The 15,452-nt window shown below is 39.8% G+C and overlaps 1 protein-coding gene across 4 annotated transcripts in view; it reads right to left on the bottom strand.

Moving 5' to 3' along the window:
• Positions 1-12,869, bottom strand: part of RASGRP3 (RAS guanyl releasing protein 3) — a 79,387-nt gene extending 66,518 nt beyond the window's left edge. For all 4 annotated transcript variants that reach the window (XM_089777388.1, XM_006131317.5, XM_089777389.1 and 1 more), the window contains exon 1: positions 12,599-12,869. The gene's annotated coding sequence lies outside the window, so the exon portion shown is untranslated. The remainder of the gene's footprint in view (positions 1-12,598) is intronic.
• Positions 12,870-15,452: the final 2,583 nt, after the last annotated feature.

Raw genomic sequence — 15,452 nt, 5'->3', positions numbered from 1 at the left:
CTTTATCAGGTGGCTAATTCTCCATAAGATTTTGCTTGTTTCTCCTCAAGGGTGCTGTGCTAGGCTGTTGCATAGATCACTACATTCCCATACATTTCAGGAAAGCGTTCTTTAACTGCCTCTAAGAAAATACCTGCATTTACAAGATTCTGCTGCTTTTTTATAATGTTACTATACCACTTAGTGAGGTCAACCACCTCCTAGGTACCACTCATGCCCACAGTACCACTAATATGCTCTGCTAACAAATTTCTCACTGAAAGGGCTTCTTAAACGCTATACAAGAGTTACTTGCTCATCCATCATCCTTTCTCAGGGGTCCCAGTTTAATCACATAAATACAACTTCAAAAAAAACTCCAAAGTTACAAAACACAGTCCATCAGTTTTACCCTCTTACCAGGTCCCTCCAAGAGTTTTCCTGCCTCTCGTCTCCATAAGAAAACACAATCTCTTAAATCCCTCTGTGAGAGCCTGTTCATTCCCAGTATTCTCCAATTTTCTCGCCTTCCAAACCTTACCACCTTTCTTGTTTTGACAGGTCCTACATATTTGGAGCCTCAAGTTTCTTGCTCTAGTATCTTGGCAGCCAGCTTCATTTACATTAAAATGGCCGCCGCGCTGTGCCGATCAGCTGATTGTCGGCACAGCGTGGTAGTCTAGACGGGGATCAGCCGACCCCAGAACTCCTTGTCGTCAGATCCTTTATGCCTCGGCACAGTGTGGCAGCCATTTTGATGTAAATGAAGCGCCTCTTCATTTTGCTATGTCTAGTAAACTCATCTACATGGCTCTGTCGATGGAGCCATGTAGTCTAGACACACTCCCATTGACTTTACTCCTCTCATTTCAGAGCTCTTTGCAGTTGTGCAGCCTAGTTAGGGGTGGGCTTCTGCCCACCAGGGCTCAGGGAGGAGATCGCCCATTCCCCTTTTTCCCCCCTCCACCCGGTCATTGGGCAGCTACTCTGTCTCATGACAGGTTGATTAAGCAGGTCTTGCTAAATCAGTCACTGCTGTCTTGATTGCAGCAGGAGATTGATCCCCGTGATTGATCCCCAGTAGGATTGCCAACTCTTCAGGGTTGGCCTGGAATCTCAAGGAATTAAAGATTAACCTTTAATTAAAGATAAGACTAGTCCATGAAATCTCCAGGAATACATACAACCAAAACTGGCAACGCTAATCCCAAGCAAGTGTAGATGTGGCCTAGAATACAAAGAGACACAAGGGAGTAGCAGTCTTTCCTTACACACTTAACGGGGCTGCTAAACAGACATTGAGTCCAAATTGGTAGGAATAAATGAGGCTACATGCAGCATAGCTGGTGGGTTAGGGATGGATGGATTCTTGATTCTCCCATTCTTACTCATTGGCCAGAGTAAATGAGCTGTGTTATGGTGTGTGTGTATGTGGGGGGCAATAATTTATTGATGATACAGGCCAATAGTAAACCATTACCTGCTCGGGAGGAAGGAGAGAGCAGAAAGGCAATGATGACTCAGTGGATTGTCTCTAGGTGATCTCTTGGATGAAGCCATTGACAAAACTTTGACCAGGCTTCAAAGCCTTCAACAGGAACAGGATTTTATTGTCTCTCAGAACTTTTCACAAGGGCATGCAGTTTAAAGTATAACCTGTTGCTCCGGGCAACCCAAATTTACAATCTAAGCAATGTGTTCTTGAGTCATTAAACTCATACAATGAAACACTTGTGGCCTGTGCATTTAATGTAGGTCTCTTAGAAAGAAACTTAATTTCTTTTAAAATAAACTTCAGTTTATGAATATTGGAGAAAAAGAATTTTAGGCCTACATCACTTAAGCATGGACACATTAAGGGTAGGGTTGCCAATTCTGGTTGAATGTATTCAGAGGTTTCATCACATGGCATAAAGATTAATATTCAATTAAATATTATTTCCTAGAGATTCCAAGACAATCCTGGAGGGCTAACAACCTTAACTAAAGACAGGAGGGAGGGGGAGGAAGAAGCCAACAACAGTAGGCCTCACTTTAAAATAACTAGGAATACCAAGCAATTAAAAATATGAATCATGATTAATCATAATAAATAATCATAGAATACTGTTTAAATATTGTGGATGTTTTCTACATTTTAAAATATATTAATTTCTATTACAACTCAGAATATAAAATGTACAATGCTTACTTTATTTTTTATCACAAATATTTGCGCTGTAAAAAAAACATAATACTATTTTTCAATTCCCCCATTACAAGTACTGTAGCACAAGTTATCATGAAGGCTGAACTTCCAAATTTAGAATTATGTTAAGAAATTATTCAAAAATAAAACAATGTAAAGCTATAGAGCCTACAAGTCCAATCAGTCCCTGCTTCTTGTCCTGCCAATTGTTCAAATAAGTTTGTTTAGATGTTTACAGGAAATAATGCTGCCTGTTTCTTGTTTTACGTCACCAAAAGTGAGAACAAGTGTTTGCATGGCACTGTTGTAGCCAGCATCACGTGATATTTATGTGCAAGATGTGGTAAAGATTCATATTCCCCTTCATGCTTTAATCACTATTCAAGAGAATATTAATTTCTATTAATATTATGCTGATGATGGGTCTGCTCAATAATGATCCAAAATGGGGTGGAGCATGTTTTTTTATCATCTGAGCCAGATGCCACCAGCAGAGGAGTGATTTTCTTTTTTGGTGGGTCGGGTTCTGTATTTTTCTCTTTGGAGTCTTGTTCTTTTAAGACATCTGAAAGCTTACTCCACATCTCATCCCTCTCAGATTTTGGAATGTACTTCAGATTCTTAAACCTTAAGTCACATTTATCTTTTAAAAAATCTCACATTGTTCACTTTACGAACACTTTCACTGCCAGTTTGACAAAACAAAGTTCTGGATCATCATCTGAGGCTGCTATAACATGAAATATATGGCAGAGCATGGATAAAACATAGCAGGAGACAATTCTCCCCCAAGGAGTTCAGTCACAAATTTACTTGACACATTTTTTACAAGCATCATCAGCATGGAAATATGTCCTGTGGAATGGCAGCCAAAGCATGAAGGGATAGATGACTCTTTAGCACATCTGGCATATAAATGTGTTGGACCCGGCCATGACAGTACCATGCGGATACTTGTTCTCATTTTCCATGACATATAAACAAGTGGGCAGCATTATCTCCTGCACATGTAAACAAACTTGTTTGTCTGAGTGATTGGGTGAAAAAAAAGTAGAACTGAGTGGACTTGTAGGCTCTAAAGTTTTACATTGTTTTGGTTTTGAATGAAATTAAGTAACAAGAAAAGCTTTATTTGTAAGTTTCACCTTCAAAATAAAGAGATTGCACCATGTTACTACTATGGCAGATGCAGGCAAAATATGGCCCGTAGGCACCTCAGCTAAGCTCCCTGCCTGCCCTGCCCTGCCCTAGCACACTGCTCAGAGCAGCTCTCTGAATGCTGTGTTTCTTCCACCCCCAGCACAATAGTTGCCTGTTTGCATAACAGGCATCATGCAAAGTACCCCTCCCCTTGTGAGCTAACAGCATTCAGAGCCAAACATGGTCCCTGCAGATGATGCAGGGGCATGGAAGGCAGGGACCATGGCTGAGGAATCAGCTGGCTTGCTGGCTGGGAGCCACCAGGTAAGCACCTCCCAGCCACAGCCCTGCCTCTGGCATCCCAGCCCTCCTTCCGACAACCCTCTGCCCCCTCTTTTACTCCTACCCTATCCCAGACCTTGCACCCAAATCCCCTACACTCCCATCCCAGGTCACAACCCCCTCCTAGTCCTTGCATCCCAATCCTCTACCTGTGGTCACAAACCAGATCTCTGCACCCTTCCTGCCACAGGTCACAACCCCCTTCTTCACACAAATTCCCTCCCAAATCTCACACCCTCTGCTGCACCTCAGTCCCTTACTCCAAGCTCCCTTCTGCACACAACCTCCATCCCAGACCCCACACCTCCTTTATTAATATCATGGAAGAGTGCAGTCCTTGACTACTTAACACATTCTTGGAATGCCCCCCATCGAAATTATTGCCCACCTCTGTTCTAGGAAATTAATTGAAAAGTATTGTTACTTTTGCTTTTTTTTTAAAGTGCAAATATTTGTAATAAAATAATAATATAAAATGAGCCCTGCACTCTTTGTATTCTGTTTTGTAACTGAAGTCAATTTATCTGAAAATGTAGAAAAGCATCTAAACCATTTAATTCGTTTCAATTGGGATTCAATTGTTTAATAGTGCCATTAAACCTGTGATTAATTGTGCTTAATTTTTGGAGTTAATTGCATGAGTTAACTGCAATTAATCAACAACTCTAAAAATAATGAGCAAAATCAATACAAATATTTGAATTTCATTGCTCTCCAACTGATTTATGATGGTATTTTCCACCTCTTTCTATTCAACAAAATAGCAGAGAGGAAAGTCATCCGATTAGAGAAACATCAAAAAGCATTCTTTACTATGTTGTTTTTTTGTATTAGATAACTTCTGGCAAGCCTGGGGCTTATTCATAACCTCATTTAATAACATAATTTCTGTTCACTGTAATGGAAGTTAAGCGTATTAATGGAAATGTAAAATGTGTGGAGAATAAATTTTCTATATTTCATTTAACATATTGATTCACCACCAAGTCATTTCAATCAGATTGCTGAACTCCCAAAAGCAGATGCAGTAAAACTCCATTGGTCCGGCATCTGATGGTCCGGCCCTCCTGATGGTCCGGCACCATCAGGAACCCGTAAGTGCTCCGGGCAACCGGACCATTGGAGCTGCTCTGCCCCATGCTTCCCCAATTCAGCCGCTGCTGAAACTGACCAGCAGCTGGATCGGGGAAGCCGAGGGCAGAGCAGCTGGAGTGCTGCTGGTAGGTCCCGTAGCACTGCCCCTCGGCGCTGCAGGACCAACCAGCAGCACCCCAGCTGTCCCCGATTCAGCCGCCGCTGAAACTGGTCAGTTTCAGTGGTGGCTGACTTGGGGACACCTGGGGCAGAGCAGCTGGGGTGCTGCCGGGTTGGTCCGATAGCGCTGCCCCTTGGCGCTGTGGGACCAACCTAGCAGCACCCCAGCTGCTCTGCCCCAAGCATCCCCAAGAGCAACTGAGGTGCTGTTGGGTTGATCTCGCAGCGCCAAGGGGTGGCGCTACTGGACCAACCCGGCAGCACCCCTGCTGCTCTGCCACAGGCGTCCCAATTCAGCTGCTGCTGAAACTGACCAGCAGCGGCTGAATTGGGGATGCCTGGGGCAGAGCCGGACTATGGGAAGGGGGGGCTATGAGGTGTCTGGGGTGGCATCCCCCCCCACACCACCCTAGACCCCTCATAGCCCCCCCTTCCGATAGTCCGGCATATCTGATAATCCGGCACCCCCTGGGTCCTAAAGGTGCTGGATTATCGGAAGTTTACTGTAACAAGTTATTTTCATTGACAGAGGAAGAGTATCATGTTCTATTTCACTTTTAAAGGTAAAAGTTTTAGATGTATTAATGTCTATGTGCACTGAAAGTTTATCTGGGTACTGGGAGTGATTAATCAAAGGATTAGAAAACATCCCTTAGGTTTATAATGACAGATTCGAAAAGCTCAATCTATTCCTAACTATTAGTTCTTTGGGCTCCAAATGGAGCTTAGGGCCTACACAGTCATTCTCCATTTCTTGTGATCCTTAGTGATAGTGTTGATTTGATCCCACATTAAGCCAGCTGCTTTTACTTCGTCCAGGCAGCTTTGTCGCCATGTTTGTTTGGAACGTCCCCTTTTACTCTTTCCCTCTTGATTCCATTCTAACACTTGTCTCATGATACATTTCTCACAGTCCTTACGCAGGATGTGGCCTGCCCTTCATCATTTTCTCTTCTTAATCTGGACCTCCTTGTTTTCTGATTTCTTTTGGTCCACAAGATTTCATTTGGCATTCTATCGTACCACTTTAGCTGGAGAATGTCTAAGGCATTTATTGACAAACATCTGAATTCTCTTAGTGTTGCTTTGGACAATGTGCCACACCTCCGAGCCATACAGCAGCACTGATTTCACATTGGAAGTGAAAATATGTAGTTTGGTTCTTGTTGAAATGGCTCTTGTATCCCAGACTGGTCACAGTATGGCAAAGGCTTGTTGTCAATTTTATTTATATAGAAAAAATTAAGGGATTATCACAGCCTATAAGTACCTGCGTGGGGTAGGGGGTTACAAATGTTTAATAATGGGCTCTTCAGGCTCACAGAGAAGATATAACATGATCCAACAGCTGGAAGTTGAAGCTATACAAAATTTGACTGAAAATAAGATATACATTTTTAACAATGAATCAATTGTTTGCACCTCAAACCTTGGTAATTTGTTCATTCTCCATCACTGACAATTTTAAAATCAAAATTGGATATATTTCTAAATGATCTGCTCTAGGAATTATTTCAGGGACATTCTTTTGTCCTGTGCTATACAGGAAGTCAGACTAGATAATCACAATGGCCCTTTCTGGCCTTTAAATCTATGAATCTCATAAAACAGTTATGAAGTCCTTCTGGACTGTATGTTTTCAACATGTCTATTGTTTCTTGTACAATCAGTCAGAATATATCATATATTCTGGAGTGGCTTCAGAATAAGGTTTATTGCCCTCTCTTGGGGGTAATTACATCATATATGTCTCCTTATTCTACAAATATTGTAGTATTTAGAAGCTAGTGAGCTCACAGACCCAGTCTTAGCAGTCCCACAGCAGCTCAGCTCTCTGGCATTTAATTTCAGAAAGGGGAATGACATAAAAATAAGGAGAAAAGTTTCAAAGGGGTAGCTGTGTTAGTGTGTATCTGCAAAAACAACAAGGAACCCCGGAGACAGGTTTATTAGAGCATAAGGAGATTAGTTAAACAGAAATTAAAATGAACAACGCTAAAAGTAAAATCCCTCAAAGATGCATGGAAGCTCTTTCAAGTACACCATAATAGAGGCTCAACTTAAATGTATACCCCGATTAAAAAAAATTAAAAACTCAAAAAAGTGTCATATGGCTTAGCAACCAAGTAAAAGAATCAGTGAAAGTTAAAAAGGCATCACTTAAAAATGGAAGTTAAATCCTAGAGAGGAAAATATTCAGGAGCACAAACTCTTGTCAAAAAGTGTAAAAATATAATTAGGAAGGCCAAGAAGGAATTTGAACAACAGCTAGCCAAAAACTCAAAATAACAATTTTTTTTAAGTATACCAGAAGCACAAAGCTTGCTAAATAATCAGTGGGGCCATTGGATTATTGAGATGCTAAAGGACCACTCAAGGATGATAAGGTCAATTTGAAGAAACTAAATTCTTTACATCTGTCTTTACGGCTGAGGACATGAGGGAGATTCCCAAACCTGAGCCTTTTTTTTTTTTAGGTGACATATCTGAGGAATTCTCCCAGATTGAGATGTCATTAGAGGAGGTTTTGGAACAAACTGATACACTAAACAGTAACAAGTTACTAAGACCAGATGACATTTACCAAAGAGTTCTGAAAGAACTCAAATGTGAAATTGCATAACTACTAACTGTGGTTCATAACCTATCCTTTAAACCAACTTCTGTACCAAATTCTTGGAGGATAGGTAATGTGATGCCAATTTTTGAAAAGGGCTCTAGACGTGATCCTGGCAATTATAGGCCAGCAAGTCTAATTTCAAGTCCAGGCAAATTAGTTGAAACTGTAATTAAGAATAGAATTGTCAGACACATAGATGAACATAATTTGATGGGGGAAAGGGAGATTTTTGTAAAAGGAAATTATGCCTCGCCAATTTACTAGCATTCTTTGAGAGGGTCAAAAAACATATTGACAAGGGAGATGCAGTGGATATGGCATAGTTAGCTTTCCAGAAAGCCTTCAACAAAGTCCATCATCAAAGGCTGTTGAGCAAAGTAAGCTGTCATGGGGTCAAATGGAACGTCCTCTCATGAATTGATAACTGGTTAAAAGACAGGAAACGAAGGGAAAGAATAAATGGTCAGTTTTCCGAATGGAGACAGGCAACTAGCGGTGCCCCCCCAGGCAGGGGCAGATATACGGCAGGGTGAACGGGGCGGCCGCCCCGGGCCCCACGCTTCAGAAAGCCCCGCGCATGCGCCGTGGCAAAGGGGGGGCCCCGCGGAATTATGCTGCCCGGGGCCCCACAAAACCATCATCTGCCCCTTCCCCCAGGGGTCTGTATTGGGACCCATCCTATTCAACATATTCATAAATGATCTGGAGAAGGGGGTAAACCATAAGGTAGCAAAATTGGCAGATGATACTAAATTGCTCAAGATAGTTAAGTCCAAAGCAGACTGTGAAGAGCTTCAAAAGGATCTCACAAAACTAGGTGACTGGGCAACAAAATGACAATGAAATTTAATGTTGATAAATGCAAAATAATGCACGTTGGAAAACATAATCCCAACTATAAGTACAAAAATGATGGGGACTTGCTCAAGAGTGAAATCTTGGAATCATTGTGGATAGTTCTCTGAAAACATCCACTCAGTGTGCAGGGGCAGTCAGAAAAGCAAACAGAATGTTAGGAATCATTAAGAAGGGATAGAAAATCAGACAGAGAATATCTTATTGCCTTCATATTAATCTATGGTACACCCACATCTTGAATACTGTGTGCAGATGTGGTTTCCTCATCTCAAAAAAGGTATCTTGGCACTGGAAAAAGTTCATGAAAGGGCAACAAAAATAATTAAGGGTATGGAATTTTTGCCATATGAGGAGAGATTAGTAAAACTGGGCCTTTTGGGTTTAGAAAAGGGAAAACTAAAGCGGGATATGATAGAAGTCTATAAAATCATTACTAATATGAAGAAAGTGAATAAAGAAGTGTTATTTACCTATTCCCATCACCTAAGAACTAGGGGTCACCAAATGAAATGAATAGGTAGCAGGTTTAAAACAAACATACAATCAATCAATCCATCAAACAAACCAAAGGAATAGTGATAGAAATGTAGCCGTGTTAGTCTGGTGCAGCTGAAACAAAAAAACAGGACTATGTAGCACTTTAAAGACTAACAAGATGGTTTATTAGGTGATGAGCTTTCGTGGGCCAGACCCACTTCCTCAGGTCAAATAGTGGAAGAAAATTGTCACAATCATATTTATCAAAGGATACAATTAAAAAAATGAACACATATGAAAAGGACAAATCAAATTTCAGAACAGAAGGAGGATGGGGGGGGAAGGTAAATGTCTGTGAGCTAATGATAATTAGGTGATAATTGGGGAAGTTATCTTTGTAATGGGTAAGATAATTGATCTTTGTTTAAGCTTAGGTGTAAATTGTCAAATGTAAGCTTCCCCAATTATCACCTCTAATATCATTAGCTCACAGACATTTACCTCTCCCCATTCCCCTTCTGTTCTGAAATTTGATTTGTCCTTTTCATATGTGTTCATTTTTTTAATTGTATCCTTTGATATATATGGTTGTGACAATTTTCTTCCACTATTTGATCTGAGGAAGTGGGTCTGGCCCATGAAAGCTCATTACCTAATAAACCATCTTGTTAGTCTTTAAAGTGCTACATAGTCCTGTTTTTTGTTCAAACCAAAGGAAGTATTTCTTCATACAACACACAGTGGAACTTCTTGCCAAAGGAAGTTGTGAAGACCAGGACTTTAATAGGGTTCAAAAAGGAGCTAGATAGATTCATGGAGGTTAGGTCCATCAATGGGTATTAGCCAAAATGGGTAGGAACCGTGTCCCTAGCCTCTGAATCATTATTCTGTTCATTCCCTTTGGAGCGCCTGGCATTGGCCACCATCAGAAGACAGAATACTGGGTAGATGGACCTTTGGTCTGACCCAGTATGTTCACGTAAGTCTTATTATATTTTGTGGGTATTTTTAGAGCCCTAACTTCTGGTATCGTGATTCTATAAGACTCTCAGTGTATTTAAATTAAAGATCTAGCTTTCCTAGTTGCAGAGAAAAGCTTGACAATGTTAACACTAACCCTGCAAAGAACCAAAAAGCCAATAAAAAGCACCCAAGATTCATTGTTTTTAAAAGTCTCATGATTTTTAAGATAATCTCATGATTTTTTGTGCTTGATTCAGAATTTTGGAACACTTTATGCTGGCAGTATTGTAGACACAGTGGCTCTGAATCTCAGTTGCTATGTTCCCATGCTGAGTGCAGAAGTGAAGGAGTATGGGAGTGGTAGTTATGTGTTTCCCATACTATGAAAACTGGAGAAGAGTGGCTGGGTAGCCTGCTGTAATGGGTGGACTAAACCCCTTGGGACAAGTTCTGTTCTCAGTTACACTAGAGTAACTCTATTGACTTCAGCGGATTTGCAGCAGAGTATACAATCAGAATGTGGTGTCTAATTTCCCTTTGCAGAGAGTATGAGTATTAAAAGTATTAAGTAGTTAATTTCTATGTAACCATAATATACTCTCTATTTTACATAGGCTCACATGAAACTGCCTCAGTACACGATTCTATCATTTTAAACCATAGTAACTATTACATACTAACAGTATAAAATGGCTGGCTCCCAAATGGCTTTCCTCTTCCTGTCTGAACAATAGTCATAAATTTTGTAGACACACGTAAGCCAAATGTACTTTTGAAATAATACTGCAGGGAACATCTCAGACTAGAAAAATCCTGACCGTCGGAATATTTAAGCAGAGAAAGTGATTAAGTTATCCTCTATTTTCTGGAGTCCACAAGGCTGATACACATGCATTGTACAAAGGAAAAACAGTGTTGCTGTTCAGCTAGGTCACTGAAGCTTAGCTGTTAATATTTCATAAAAGCAACTGAATTCACTTAGGGATAGATTTTGCAACCTTTACAGTACTCTGAGCACGTAGCCACCTGAGTAGCCTGCTGAAGTGAGTAAGAGGCTCATCTGTGTTATTAAGGGTTGCCCAATTTACCTTTTTTTGACTTAAAAACTATGGGCTAAATCCTCTTTCCGTTTTTACTCAGACCTTATGCAGGTAAAACTCTTACTGAAGTCCAGCATAACTAAGTTGAGTACGAACAAATTCATTGTCAAACTTCTCCACAAAAATCTATTTTATCTACAAAGGCATCCACTGAAAATATTTTAACAGACCACAGTCCTGCAATGTGCTCAGCATCTATATCACCATTGAGTTCAGTCTCACCAAAGATGCTCCACTCCTCTCAAGAGCAGGACCACAATCTCTTGCAAAAGAGAACTAGCCATCTCTAAACCAGATAGAATAAGGGGCCTGGTGCCATGAAGTGTTGGATAACCATAAATTCCACTGAAACCCTAGCACAGCACTTCACAGGATTGTGCCTTTGGTCAACAGTACTGACTGACACTATTTACCATTGTTCTGTCTCAGCTTTTCACCTCCATGTGAATCCACAGACATCCTGCCGTGCTATCTTCACAACAACAGATTCTAAATATAACAGCATCCTACCAGGATAAAGTAGCCTAACAGCATACAATCATTTCCTTTTCTTTTCCTCTCCAGCCACAATTTACAATAAGCCACTAATTCTTAGTAACATGAGTAATGCATGAGTAATAGGGTTCCTATCAATACAGATGTAACACAGTACATCACTGAAACAAGTGTAAATCTCACTCTCGTGATTGATTCAAGAATGGTGAAAACCCCATAGTATTATCCACAGTGTATGGAGGAATCTTTCAGTATTATTTAGCCCATATTTCCAACGTTTTTCCTTTAAGTCATGCTACCACCTTCTGTTTTGGCACAAGACAAAGCAATCTGGCACAAAGCAAAGAAAACAAAAACCAACCTAATTTAGATGGCCATCACTGAGTGAAAATCTGTATTTTTTAGGTCTTCTATTTTTGTTAGACCCAGCCAGTAAGATGATATATTTTATACCCTGACATTTTACAGTGTAGCTTTTATAGTTGATTTCAGGTTATGTTTGTTGCAACAGGATATAAAATATGTAAATAATACACCAAAATGAAAGATCTGCATTCTCTAAGCTATTTCAGTCTGCCATTGATTGCATTGGACTTTGCTAGGGCTGCTGCATCATTTTGCAATTAAAGTAAGCATGAAAATAAATAAATGAATCCCAAATATGTAATTTGCCATCTCAGATTTAAAAAAAAAAAAAACTTTCAGAGGCCTCGATTTTAGGTTGATCTTTTTCTATGAATACATCTGATAAGATTAAGTCTTTTATTTTGTGACACTTTTAATAATGTATATTTTGGCATTGACTTCATGTTTTCCTTCATAGGAAAAAAGCTTCTATCCAAATGGCTACAGTAATTACTATGTAAATAAAAGACAAATGTGTTGGAAATAGAAAAATTACCTAATAGTAAGTAATTTGGCAAAGATTACTGTTGGAAGAACTCTAAGAATCTCTACCAAAACCACAAATATTTCTTAAACAAGGCTTATCAATTTTAAAAGCCAATTAATCTAGTAATATGTTTGTATGGCAACATTCATTCTCCACAGTTCAGATTAAACATATGCAGAATGAATTTTGCCACGCGCATATATTATTAGGTTAATATTAGTTACTAGTGCTAAACCATGGACAATTGCATTGAGACAATAGCAAACAGAAATGCCAAAGGAGATACTCACCTTAATCTGAAAAATATCTATCAATGTTCAATCCACCCCTTTTCAGTATAGTTCTCCTTTTTCCCACAAGAACTACATGTGCTGAGCTTCTGAAATTTCTGTCTTTGCTCTTCTTACATTATTTTCATTTTTCACCCATACACCCCTTTAAAGTTTCTGAAGAGAAAAACAGAATTGTACTGTTTACTCGTTAGTAGCTACAGTAAGCCTTTACAGCAGCTTTTAAGCCTGATTAGTTCTAGATTGTTTGGCTAAATGGCAGTCACACTTCCTGCTATTCTTTCCCAACTTAGTTTTTCTGCTTCCAGTAGAGGCTTCTCCCCCTCCCCCCTTCTTGGATTATAAATAGGTCTGCCACACTACAGTATATAACAACAAAGACAGGAAATGTATTTAAACAAAGGAGAGATCTTGTATTTTTGCTATTGGATACTTAAATGTATATAAAACATTCAGATGAAATTTCTTCATGTGTTTTTCAGATGCTGTTCTCATCTCTATGAACAGAGCATTACTGACAATAAAATGTTATTAGGATTTCATCCAAATTTACTACACAACACAATGATGGCACACAACATCATCAAACCTCTTGACTTTACATACATTTCTTTAATTACTAGTATTTCACTTTAATCCCACAAAGCCTTCATTGGCATTGGAGGCTAAGCAAAATTAATATTAAACAAAGATTTTATGAGGGGCTGTTTTAATAAAAGCAACCAAAAATGAACACAACAAAATACTATTTAGGGAATGCTCTAAGTTATGATTCCAAAATGTATATTATAATAGGTGTAGGAATCACATACCATATTAAATCTTGTGAATTCAGATCAATTCTCCAATTTGTCAAGGTTGTTTTTGAATTCCAATGCTATCCTCCAAAGTGCTTGCAACTCCTCCCAGCTTGATGTCATCAGGACATTTTATAAACATATTCCCCACTATATTAGCCCGACAAACAAACAAGAATTCTACATAAAGTGCAAATACAGATAAATTACTAAGGATGAATACAAAAGAATAGCATAAGTAAGTACTGACAAAATAAGAAAGGCCAAGGCACAAAAAGTGCAAGGGACATAAAAAGGCAATAACGAAAAAGTTTCTAACAATATGTTAGGAGCAAGAGAAAGACCAAAGGAAAGAATAGGTCTTCTGCTTCACGACGAAAGAGAGCTAGTAATGGATGACAAATATTCTCTTTTTAGCCCATATTAGCTGAACTTCACTGAAGATCAAGATTAGTCACAGGAGTAAGGGTCCTTAATCTGTATTTAGGATTTACATTATTTTATGTAAATCATTTACTCACTTATCTTCCTTTAAGGAAACTCGGGGCATCTTCATTATTCTTATCCACACTAGCCCTTTCCAAATGCCCCATGCACCTACTTTCCATGAAGGCTATTTTAGGCACAACAAAGGGAACACAGATCTCTGTGGGTATCTCTACACGGCAGCATTATTTCAGAATAATGGATGTTATTCCAAAGTAACATAGTGCACAGCTACACTATTTATACCTTTATTTTGAAATAATGTCGAGCTGGAGGACTTCTTACTTCAACTCACGGTAACCCTCATTTCACAAGGAGTAAGGGCAGTCGAAGGGAGAGTGCTCTTCCTTTAACTTCCTGCAGTGAAGACTGTGCCAAAAGCCAAATTAAGCTATTTTGACTTCAGTTTCTGTGTGTTGCCTTTTTGGATATCTGATTTGTGTCGATTCATTCTTTCCCCTAGAGATGGTCCAGTTTGGCCAATATACATGGCAGTGGGGCATTGTTGGCATTTGATGGCATAGATCACATTAGTGGACATGCTGTTAAATGAGCCACTGATGTAGTGGATGATGTTGTTGGGTCCAGTGATGAAATTGCTTGTGTAGAAGTGTGGGCAGAGTTGGCACTGGGGCCAATTACAGGGGTGGGTTCCTGGATGATTATGATGGAGTTGTGTTGTGTGGTTACTGGAAAGAATTTGTTTGAGGTTATGGGATTGTCTGTAAGTGAGGACTGGCCTTCCCCTCCCCCACCCCCCCAAGGCCTGTGAGAGTGAGGGGTCATTTTCCAGGGCTGGTTATAGATTGTTGATAATGTATTGGAGGGGTATAAGTTGTGGGCTGTAGGTGATGACAAATGGAATTCTATTGCTTTCTCTTTTGGGCCTGTCTTGAAGTAGTTCCTGTCTGGGTACTCTTCTGGCTCTGTCGATCTGTTTTTTCACTTCTCCAGGTATTTCAGTTTCACATCACCCAATGGTTCTTAATACATTTAAAAAGCAGAGGTGCAGTTCATTCCCACCTTGGACCCAGTCCCCGCTACTCCCTTGCCCTCTGCAGACAGGACCCCAGCACCAGCTCCTGCTCATCAAGATGGGGGAAGTGAGTCAAGGGACTAGTCAACTATTCGATAAGCTTATGCTCATCGGATAGTCTATTAGTCAACTAGCTGCTTACATCTGTGACTACTGTGAGCTCTGAGAGTTTATTTGTGCAAAAGAACCATCGTGACTGTTAACTCGCTCCCCATCCTGCATCACTCCCCTTTGTCTGTCCCATCTGGACATAATCCTGAGGTCTCATTTTTGGGACAAGAACTTTCAATGTTTTACTCATTTGTACGCAGCCTAGCACAATGATATGATCCTGACTATGGGACCCAAGGCATTGTAATAATAAAGTAATAATAAATATTAGTTTTAGAAGTTTGCACCTTCTCCCAGTGAAGTCAGTGGAAGATTGGTCATTGACCTTAATAGGAGCAGGAGGGGTCTTCTAAGAGAAAGATTTGATATGTCAAAATAGGAGACCTCACAGTTCAAAGAAGGGTGGAATCAATAGGGGTATGTC

The sequence above is a fragment of the Pelodiscus sinensis genome, chromosome 3 (genome assembly GCF_052426305.1).
Source record: "Pelodiscus sinensis isolate ZL-2025 chromosome 3, ASM5242630v1, whole genome shotgun sequence".
Lineage (NCBI taxonomy): Eukaryota > Metazoa > Chordata > Testudines > Trionychidae > Pelodiscus > Pelodiscus sinensis.
This window is presented reverse-complemented; position numbering and strand designations above follow the sequence as displayed.